Genomic DNA, 12000 nt, shown 5'->3' on the forward strand with positions numbered 1-12000 from the left:
TTATGTCCTGGTCGTCATTTATACTCCCTGTGTCCCGGTCGTCATTTGTGTCTCGGTGCTTTGTTGATTGCTAATTTATATTATATTTATATTTATATTTTTTATATTTATTAATATTTTTTTAGTTTTCTTTTTCTCTTATTTTTCAGTTTTTTCCTTTTTTTAGTTTTTTCTTTTTTAGTTTTTAGTTTTTTTTTGTTTTTTACCTTTTTTTAGTTTTTTTAGTTTTTTTAGTTTTTTAGCTTTTTTAGTTTTTTTATTAGTTTTTAGTTTTTTTTTTAGTTTTTGCCTTTTTTTAGTTTTTTCAGTTTTTTTTAGTTTTTAGTTTTTTAACCTTTTTTTAGTTTTTTTTAGTTTTTTAGCTTTTTTAGTTTTTTTTTTCTTTTTAGTTTTTTTTGTAGTTTTTACCTTTTTTAGTTTTTTTTTCTTCTTTTTTATTAGTGTGAAATAATTCAGACGTCATATGCGGACAAACACGACGTCACTCGACAGACAGACAGACAGACATAACCCACAAACAACTTATTTTTATATTTATTTATTCATATTTTTTTAGTTTTCTTTTTCTCTTTTATTTTTCAGTTTTTTCCTTTTTTTTAGTTTTTTTCTTTTTTAGTTTTTAGTTTTTTTAGTTTTTTACCTTTTTTTAGTTTTTTTAGTTTTTTTGGTTTTTTAGCTTTTTTAGTTTTTTTATTAGTTTTTATTTTTTTTGTAGTTTTTGCCTTTTTTTATTTTTTTCAGTTTTTTTTTAGTTATTAGATTTTTACCTTTTCTTAGTTTTTTTTAGTTTTTTAGCTTTTTTAGTTTTTTTTTTCTTTTTAGTTTTTTTTGTAGTTTTTACCTTTTTTAGTTTTTTTCTTCTTTTGTATTAGTGTGAAATAATTTAGTGTGACGTCACCTGATCCACAGATCCACAGATCCACACACAGACAACTTATTTTTATATATATAGATATATATATATATATATATATATATATATATATATATATATATATATATATATATATATATATATATATATATATATATATATATATATATATATATATATATATATATATATATATATATATATACTAGCTGTTGGGGTGGCGCTTCGCGCCACCCCAACACCTAGTTGGTGGGGGCGCTTCGCGCCCCCCCCAAGCCCCCCCGCGCTCGTAAGTCGTTACGCGCCATAATAGTTACGCGCCATTGTAGTTGTGTCCCTATGTCCCACCTGTGAATATAGATATATATATATATATATGGTTTTAACTACGTAAAACTTGCGAATATACAACATTCTTTGCTGTCCCATTGTCTTTGCATATAAATAGATTGTCAGGTTATCCCCCTGTTTCCCCCGGTGTCCCCGTTGTAGTTGTGTCCCTGTGTCCCGGTCGTCATTTATATTCCCTGTGTCCCGGGTCCCGGTCATCATTTGTATCCCGGTGTCCCGGTCTGTATATACATTCGTTTTTTAGTTTTGTTTTTCTCCTTTATTTTTTTCCTTTTTTTTTCTTTTTTAGCTTATTTAGATTTTTAGATTTTTTAGTTTTTTTTATTAGTTTTTAGTTTTTATTTCTTTTTAGTTTTTTTGTCCCGGTCGTCATTTATATCCCCCTGTTTCCCCCGGTGTCCCCGTTGTAGTTGTGTCCCTGTGTCCCGGTCGTTATTTATTTTTTAGTTTTTTACCTTTTTTTTAGTTTTTTTAGTTTTTTAGCTTTTTTATTTTTTTATTAGTTTTTAGTTTTTTTGTAGTTTTTGCCTTTTTTTTAGTTTTTTTAGTTTTTTAGCTTTTTTATTAGTTTTTAGTTTTTTTTTGTAGTTTTTGCCTTTTTTTAGTTTTTTTAGTTTTTTAGCTTTTTTATTTTTTTTATTAGTTTTTAGTTTTTTTTGTAGTTTTTACCTTCTTTAGATTTTTGCTTCTTTTTTATTAATGCTAAAGCCAAAGTTCGAACCTGGAACCTCTTGAACCTAAAACCTGGAACATAACGCCTTATCATCTCAGCTACATCGGCTTGAATACATTCGTTTTTGAATTGTTATATGATGAAATAATTCAGACGTCATATTATATGATGAAAAAAATTTTTAGCTTTTTTCCTTTTTAGTTTTTTATTGGTTTTTACCTTTTTTTTTTAGCTTTTTTAGTTTTTTTTTAGTTTTTTCTTTTTAGTTTTTTTTTGTAGTTTTTATTTTTTTATTTTTTTTATTTTTATTCATATTTTTTTAGTTTTCTTTTTCTCTTTTATTTTTCCATTTTTTCCTTTTTTTAGTTTTTTTCTTTTTTAGTTTTTAGTTTTTTTTTAGTTTTTTACCTTTTTTAGTTTTTTTAGTTTTTTTAGTTTTTTAGCTTTTTTAGTTTTTTTATTAGTTTTTAATTTTTTTGTAGTTTTTGCCTTTTTTTAGTTTTTTCAGTTTGTTTTTAGTTTTTAGTTTTTTATCTTTTTTTTAGGTATTTTAGTTTTTTAGCTTTTTTTGTTTTTTTCTTTTTTGTTTTTTTTTGTAGTTTTTACCTTTTTTAGTTTTTTTTCTTCTTTTGTATTAGTGTGAAATAATTCAGACGTCATATGTGGACAATATATATATATATATATATATATATATATATATATATATATATATATATATATATATATATATATATATATATATATATATATATATCTTCTATATATATAAAAATAAGTTTTCTGTCTGTCTGTGGATCAGGTGACGTCATGTTTCTGTGTCGGCTGACGTCATGAAATTAGTTGTCGTCATTTTTGCTATGACGGTGACGTCATTAAAGATATTTAAGACATATATGTTCACGTAGAAATCTTTTAATGTTTAAGTTTAAAATGACTGATGAACTTACAATGGCAAAAGCCGATGAAGATGCTCAAAGAGTCTATGCCAAAAAACTTGCTGCTGATAGAGAAAGTCAGAAAAGAAAGCGTGCCGAGGAATCAAAAGAACAGCAAGGAAACAGGCTTGAGGCTAAAGAACGCAAAACCGCGCAGTTAGATGAAGATCCACCTGGACAGCGAGAGTCAAAACATATCAAAACTGAAAATGATAGCGATGATGATTGGGTTTGGGATTTTGACTTGGATAAGGTCATCAATGCCTACCAGATTTTAGTTAAAAAGACGAAGGTTCGGCGATATGTATTTCATAGTGAAGCTGAAAAATAAAGAAGAAAAAGAAAACTGAAAAAAGAAAAAATGTAAAAAACATGACGACCGGGACACAGGGAATATAAATGACGGCCAGGACACGCTGAAAAATAAAGAAGAAAAAGAAAACTGAAAAAAGAAAAAATGTAAAAAACTAAAAAATACTAAAAACAAAAAACACTCAAAGAGAAATTACAAACCGGGACACAAATGACGACCGGGACAGAAGGAATACAAATAACGACCGGGACACACAAAGAGAAATTACAGACTGGGATACCGGGAAACAAATGACGACCGGGACACAGGGAATATAAATGACGACCAGGACACAGGTATTAAAGAATATCGTTCAAAGACAAATTTTTAATTGTAAGATGACGGTTGAAAGAGAAATTTCTAATTGTAAAATGACTGAAGAACCTACAATGGCAACACCCGAGGAAGCTGCTCAAAACGAGTGTATTCAAGCCGAAGTAGCTGAGTTGGTAAAGCGTTATGTTTCAGGTTCTAGGTCCGAGAGGCTCCAGGTTTGAACCTTGGCTTTAGCATTAATACAAAAGAAGAAAAAAACTAAAAAAGGTAAAAACTACAAAAACTAAAAAGAAAATACATATATATCTATATATATATAAAAATAAGTTGTCTGTGGATGGATGTGTGGATGGATGTGTGGATGGATGTGTCAGGTGACGTCACCTGAAAAAACTGGATTAGGTGACGTCAAAACTGAAAAAACTAAAAAAAGGCAAAAACTACAAAAAAAAACTAAAAACTAATAAAAAAAATAAAAAAGCTAAAAAACTAAAAAAACTATAAAGGTAAAAAACCAATAAAAAACTAAAAAAAAAACTGAAAAAACTAAAAAAAGGCAAAAACTACAAAAAAAAAACTAAAAACTAATAAAAAAAAGTAAAAAAGCTAAAAAACTAAAAAAACTAAAAAAACTAAAAAAAGGTAAAAAACTAAAAAAAATAAAAAATAAAAAAAAACTAAAAAAAAGGAAAAAACTGAAAAATAAGCTAAAATAAAGGTAAAAACCAATAAAAAACTAAAAAAAAAAAGGAAAAAACTAATAAATGACGACACTCAAAGAGAAAGCGACCAGGACAAAAAACTAAAAAAAAGGCAAAAACTACAAAAAAACTAAAAACTAATAAAAAAAATAAAAAAGCTAAAAAACTAAAAAAACTAAAAAAAGGTAAAAAACTAAAAAAACTAAAAACTAAAAAAAACTAAAAAAGGTAAAAACTAAAAGAACTAAAAAAGAAAAAAATAAATGACGACACTCAAAGAGAAAGCGACCAGGACAAAAGGAATGTTCGATTAGCAATCAACAAAGCACCGGGACACAGGGAGTATAAATGACGACCAGGACACAAGTAAAAAAAAAAATTAACAAAACTAAAAAGAAGGTAAAAACTACAAAAAAACTAAAAAGAAAAAAAAACTAAAAACTAATAAAAAAACTAAAAAATCTAAAAATCTAAATAAACTAAAAAAGAAAAAAAAAGGAAAAAAATAAAGGAGAAAAACAAAACTAAAAAACGAATGTATATACAGACCGGTACACCGGGATACAAATGACGACCGGGACACAGGGAATATAAATAACGACCGGGACACAGGGACACAACTACAACGGGGACACCGGGGGAAACAGGGGGATAACCTGACAATCTATTTATATGCAAAGACAATGGGACAGCAAAGAATGTTGTATATTCGCAAGTTTTACGTAGTTAAAACCATATATATATATATATATATCTATATTCACAGGTGGGACATAGGGACACAACTACAATGGCGCGTAACTATTATGGCGCGTAACGACTTACGCGCGCGGGGGGGCTTGGGGGGGGCGCGAAGCGCCCCCACCAACTAGGTGTTGGGGTGGCGCGAAGCGCCACCCCAACAGCTAGTATTTATATATATATATATATATATACATATATATATATATCTATATATATAAAAATAAGTTGTCTGTGGATGGATGGATGGATGGATGTGTGGATGGATGTGTCAGGTGACGTCACCTGAAAAAACTGGATTAGGTGACGTCAAAACTGAAAAAACTAAAAAAAGGCAAAAACTACAAAAAAAACTAAAAACTAATAAAAAAAATAAAAAAGCTAAAAAACTAAAAAAACTATAAAGGTAAAAACCAATAAAAAACTAAAAAAAAAACTGAAAAAACTAAAAAAAGGCAAAAACTACAAAAAAAAACTAAAAACTAATAAAAAAAGTAAAAAAGCTAAAAAACTAAAAAAACTAAAAAAACTAAAAAAAGGTAAAAAACTAAAAAAAATAAAAAATAAAAAAAAACTAAAAAAAAGGAAAAAACTGAAAAATAAGCTAAAATAAAGGTAAAAACCAATAAAAAACTAAAAAAAAAAGGAAAAAACTAATAAATGACGACACTCAAAGAGAAAGCGACCAGGACAAAAAACTAAAAAAAAAGGCAAAAACTACAAAAAAACTAAAAACTAATAAAAAAAATAAAAAAGCTAAAAAACTAAAAAAACTAAAAAAAGGTAAAAAACTAAAAAAACTAAAAACTAAAAAAAAAACTAAAAAAGGTAAAAACTAAAAGAACTAAAAAAGAAAAAAATAAATGACGACACTCAAAGAGAAAGCGACCAGGACAAAAGGAATGTTCGATTAGCAATCAACAAAGCACCGGGACACAGGGAGTATAAATGACGACCAGGACACAAGTAAAAAAAAAAATTAACAAAACTAAAAAGAAGGTAAAAACTACAAAAAAACTAAAAGAAAAAAAAAACTAAAAACTAATAAAAAAACTAAAAAATCTAAAAATCTAAATAAACTAAAAAAGAAAAAAAAAGGAAAAAAAATAAAGGAGAAAAACAAAACTAAAAAACGAATGTATATACAGACCGGTACACCGGGATACAAATGACGACCGGGACACAGGGAATATAAATAACGACCGGGACACAGGGACACAACTACAACGGGGACACCGGGGGAAACAGGGGGATATAAATGACGACCGGGACAAAAAAACTAAAAAGAAATAAAAACTAAAAACTAATAAAAAAAACTAAAAAATCTAAAAATCTAAATAAGCTAAAAAAGAAAAAAAAAGGAAAAAAATAAAGGAGAAAAACAAAACTAAAAAACGAATGTATATACAGACCGGGACACCGGGATACAAATGATGACCGGGACCCGGGACACAGGGAATATAAATGACGACCGGGACACAGGGACACAACTACAACGGGGACACCGGGGGAAACAGGGGGATAACCTGACAATCTATTTATATGCAAAGACAATGGGACAGCAAAGAATGTTGTATATTCGCAAGTTTTACGTAGTTAAAACCATATATATATATATATATCTATATTCACAGGTGGGACATAGGGACACAACTACAATGGCGCGTAACTATTATGGCGCGTAACGACTTACGCGCGCGGGGGGGCTTGGGGGGGGCGCGAAGCGCCCCCACCAACTAGTATATATATATATATATATATATATATATATATATATATATATATATATATATATATATATATAATATATATATATATATATATATATATATATATATATATATATATATATATATATATATATATATATATATATATATATATATATATATATATATATATATATATATATAAATAAGTTGTCTGTCTGTGTAACGATGACTCTGGTCAAACATTTTCAGATCAATTGCTGGCAATTGGAAACGGAAAGCTCCCAGTAGTGGGAAAGCCAAGAATGTTGTATATTCGCAATTTTTACGTAGTTTGAAACACATATATAAATCTATCTATATTCACAGGTGGGACACAGGGACACAACTGCAATGGTGCGTAACTAATATGGCGCGTAACGACTTAAGCGCGGGGGGGACTTGGGGGAGCGCGAAGCGCCCCACCAACAAGCGCCACCCCAACAGCTAGTATATATATATATATATATATATATATATATATATATATATATATATATATATATATATATATATATATATATATATATACTAGCTGTTGGGGTGGCGCTTCGCGCCACCCCAACACCTAGTTGGTGGGGGCGCTTCGCGCCCCCCCCCAAGCCCCCCCGCGCGCGTAAGTCGTTACGCGCCATAATAGTTACGCGCCATTGTAGTTGTGTCCCTATGTCCCACCTGTGAATATAGATATATATATATATATATATATATATATATATATATATATATATATATATATATATGTATATATATATATATATATATATGGTTTTAACTACGTAAAACTTGCGAATATACAACATTCTTTGCTGTCCCATTGTCTTTGCATATAAATAGATTGTCAGGTTTACCGACTCTTGAACATGCAACATATAATGGTCCATTGGAAAACAATCTGTATTCAGATCTATACCTCATGATTCTAATGATTGCCCTTGAGCTTTGTTGATGGTGATTGCTAATCGACCATTCCCTGTCCCGGTGTCCCGGTCGTCATTTACATCCCCCTGTTTCCCCCGGTGTCCCCGTTGTAGTTGTGTCCCTGTGTCCCGGTCGTCATTTATATTCCCTGTGTCCCGGTCGTCATTTGTATCCCGGTGTCCCGGTCTGTATATACATCCGTTTTTTAGTTTTGTTTTTCTCCTTTATTTTTTTCCTTTTTTTTCTTTTTTAGCTTATTTAGATTTTTAGATTTTTTAGTTTTTTTATTAGTTTTTAGTTTTTTTTTCTTTTTAGTTTTTTTTGTCCCGGTCGTCATTTATATCCCCCTGTTTCCCCCGGTGTCCCCGTTGTAGTTGTGTCCTTGTGTCCCGGTCGTCATTTATATTCCCTGTGTTCCGGTCGTCATTTGTATCCCGGTGTACCGGTCTGTATATACATTCGTTTTTTAGTTTTGTTTTTCTCCTTTATTTTTTTCCTTTTTTTTTCTTTTTTAGTTTATTTAGATTTTTAGATTTTTTAGTTTTTTTATTAGTTTTTAGTTTTTTTTTCTTTTTAGTTTTTTTGTAGTTTTTACCTTCTTTTTAGTTTTGTTAGTTTTTTTTTTACTTATGTCCTGGTCGTCATTTATACTCCCTGTGTCCCGGTGCTTTGTTGATTGCTAATCGAACATTCCTTTTGTCCTGGTCGCCTTCTCTTTGAGTGTCGTCATTTATTTTTTTCTTTTTTAGTTCTTTTAGTTTTTACCTTTTTTAGTTTTTTTTAGTTTTTTAGATGAAAATTTTTTTTTAGTTTTTTCCTTTTTTTCTTTTTAGTTTTTTATTGGTTTTTACCTTTATTTTAGCTTATTTTTCAGTTTTTTCCTTTTTTTTTATTTTTTTTTTATTTTTTATTTTTTTTAGTTTTTTACCTTTTTTTAGTTTTTTTAGTTTTTTTAGTTTTTTAGCTTTTTTACTTTTTTTATTAGTTTTTAGTTTTTTTGTAGTTTTTGCCTTTTTTTAGTTTTTTCAGTTTTTTTTTTTAGTTTTTTATTGGTTTTTACCTTTATTTTAGCTTATTTTTCAGTTTTTTCCTTTTTTTTAGTTTTTTTTTAGTTTTTAGTTTTTTTAGTTTTTTACCTTTTTTTTAGTTTTTTTAGTTTTTTTAGTTTTTTAGCTTTTTTATTAGTTTTTAGTTTTTTTTGTAGTTTTTGCCTTTTTTTTAGTTTTTTTAGTTTTTTAGCCTTTTTATTAGTTTTCAGTTTTTTTTGTAGTTTTTGCCTTTTTTTAGTTTTTTTATTTTAGCTTATTTTTCAGTTTTTTCCTTTTTTTTTAGTTTTTTTTAGTTTTTAGTTTTTTTAGTTTTTTACCTTTTTTTAGTTTTTTTAGTTTTTTTAGTTTTTTAGCTTTTTTATTTTTTTTATTAGTTTTTAGTTTTTTTTGTAGTTGTTGCCTTTTTTTAGTTTTTTTAGTTTTTTAGCTTTTTTATTAGTTTTTAGTTTTTTTTTGTAGTTTTTGCCTTTTTTTAGTTTTTTTAGTTTTTTAGCTTTTTTATTTTTTTTTATTAGTTTTTAGTTTTTTTTGTAGTTTTTGCCTTTTTTTAGTTTTTTCAGTTTTGACGTCACCTGATCCAGTTTTTTCAGGTGACGTCACCTGATCCACACATCCACAGACAGACAGACAACTTATTTTTATGTCCCGGTCGTCATTTATATTCCCTGTGTCCCGGTCGTCATTTGTATCCCGGTGTCCCGGTCTGTATATACATTCGTTTTTTAGTTTTGTTTTTCTCCTTTATTTTTTTCCTTTTTTTTTCTTTTTTAGCTTATTTAGATTTTTTAGTTTTTTTATTAGTTTTTAGTTTTTTTTTCTTTTTAGTTTTTTTTGTCCCGGTCGTCATTTATATCCCCCTGTTTCCCCCGGTGTCCCCGTTGTAGTTGTGTCCCTGTGTCCCGGTCGTCATTTATATTCCCTGTGTCCCGGTCGTCATTTGTATCCCGGTGTACCGGTCTGTATATACATTCGTTTTTTAGTTTTGTTTTTCTCCTTTTTTTTTCCTTTTTTTTTCTTTTTTAGTTTATTTAGATTTTTAGATTTTTTAGTTTTTTTATTAGTTTTTAGTTTTTTTTCTTTTTAGTTTTTTTGTAGTTTTTACCTTCTTTTTAGTTTTGTTAGTTTTTTTTTTACTTATGTCCTGGTCGTCATTTATACTCCCTGTGTCCCGGTGCTTTGTTGATTGCTAATCGAACATTCCTTTTGTCCTGGTCGCCTTCTCTTTGAGTGCCGTCATTTATTTTTTTCTTTTTTAGTTCTTTTAGTTTTTACCTTTTTTAGTTTTTTTTAGTTTTTTAGATGAAAATTTTTTTTTAGTTTTTTCCTTTTTTTCTTTTTAGTTTTTTATTGGTTTTTACCTTTATTTTAGCTTATTTTTCAGTTTTTTCCTTTTTTTTAGTTTTTTTTTATTTTTTATTTTTTTTAGTTTTTTACCTTTTTTTAGTTTTTTTAGTTTTTTAGCTTTTTTACTTTTTTTATTAGTTTTTAGTTTTTTTGTAGTTTTTGCCTTTTTTTAGTTTTTTCAGTTTTTTTTTAGTTTTTTATTGGTTTTTACCTTTATTTTAGCTTATTTTTCAGTTTTTTCCTTTTTTTTAGTTTTTAGTTTTTTTAGTTTTTTACCTTTTTTTTAGTTTTTTTTGTTTTTTTAGTTTTTTAGCTTTTTTATTAGTTTTTAGTTTTTTTTGTAGTTTTTGCCTTTTTTTTAGTTTTTTTAGTTTTTTAGCCTTTTTATTAGTTTTTAGTTTTTTTTGTAGTTTTTGCCTTTTTTTAGTTTTTTTATTTTAGCTTATTTTTCAGTTTTTTCCTTTTTTTAGTTTTTTTTAGTTTTTAGTTTTTTTTAGTTTTTTACCTTTTTTTAGTTTTTTTAGTTTTTTTAGTTTTTTAGCTTTTTTATTTTTTTTATTAGTTTTTAGTTTTTTTTTAGTAGTTGTTGCCTTTTTTTAGTTTTTTTAGTTTTTTAGCTTTTTTATTAGTTTTTAGTTTTTTTTTGTAGTTTTTGCCTTTTTTTAGTTTTTTTAGTTTTTTAGCTTTTTTATTTTTTTTTATTAGTTTTTAGTTTTTTTTGTAGTTTTTGCCTTTTTTTAGTTTTTTCAGTTTTGACGTCACCTGATCCAGTTTTTTCAGGTGACGTCACCTGATCCACACATCCACAGACAGACAGACAACTTATTTTTATATATATATATATATATATATATAGATATATATATATACTAGCTGTTGGGGTGGCGCTTCGCGCCACCCCAACACCTAGTTGGTGGGGGCGCTTCGCGCCCCCCCCAAGCCCCCCCGCGCGCGTAAGTCGTTACGCGCCATAATAGTTACGCGCCATTGTAGTTGTGTCCCTATGTCCCACCTGTGAATATAGATATATATATATATATATATGGTTTTAACTACGTAAAACTTGCGAATATACAACATTCTTTGCTGTCCCATTGTCTTTGCATATAAATAGATTGTCAGGTTATCCCCCTGTTTCCCCCGGTGTCCCCGTTGTAGTTGTGTCCCTGTGTCCCGGTCGTCATTTATATTCCCTGTGTCCCGGGTCCCGGTCATCATTTGTATCCCGGTGTCCCGGTCTGTATATACATTCGTTTTTTAGTTTTGTTTTTCTCCTTTATTTTTTTCCTTTTTTTTTCTTTTTTAGCTTATTTAGATTTTTAGATTTTTTAGTTTTTTTTATTAGTTTTTAGTTTTTATTTCTTTTTAGTTTTTTTGTCCCGGTCGTCATTTATATCCCCCTGTTTCCCCCGGTGTCCCCGTTGTAGTTGTGTCCCTGTGTCCCGGTCGTTATTTATATTCCCTGTGTCCCGGTCGTCATTTGTATCCCGGTGTACCGGTCTGTATATACATTCGTTTTTTAGTTTTGTTTTTCTCCTTTATTTTTTTCCTTTTTTTTTCTTTTTTAGTTTATTTAGATTTTTAGATTTTTTAGTTTTTTTATTAGTTTTTAGTTTTTTTTCTTTTTAGTTTTTTTGTAGTTTTTACCTTCTTTTTAGTTTTGTTAATTTTTTTTTTTACTTGTGTCCTGGTCGTCATTTATACTCCCTGTGTCCCGGTGCTTTGTTGATTGCTAATCGAACATTCCTTTTGTCCTGGTCGCTTTCTCTTTGAGTGTCGTCATTTATTTTTTTCTTTTTTAGTTCTTTTAGTTTTTACCTTTTTTAGTTTTTTTTTAGTTTTTAGTTTTTTTAGTTTTTTACCTATTTTTAGTTTTTTTAGTTTTTTAGCTTTTTTATTTTTTTTATTAGTTTTTAGTTTTTTTGTAGTTTTTGCCTTTTTTTTAGTTTTTTGTCCTGGTCGCTTTCTCTTTGAGTGTCGTCATTTATTAGTTTTTTCCTTTTTTTTTAGTTTTTTATTGGTTTTTACCTTT

General features: G+C 28.2%; 1 protein-coding gene across 2 annotated transcripts in view; it reads left to right on the plus strand.

Annotated features, from left to right (window-relative positions):
• Nucleotides 1-12000, plus strand: part of LOC136033002 (RRP15-like protein) — a 220701-nt gene that overhangs the window by 65260 nt on the left and 143441 nt on the right. The gene's annotated exons all lie outside the window — the stretch shown is intronic.

Source organism: Artemia franciscana, chromosome 11 (genome assembly GCF_032884065.1).
Source record: "Artemia franciscana chromosome 11, ASM3288406v1, whole genome shotgun sequence".
Classification (NCBI taxonomy): domain Eukaryota; kingdom Metazoa; phylum Arthropoda; class Branchiopoda; order Anostraca; family Artemiidae; genus Artemia; species Artemia franciscana.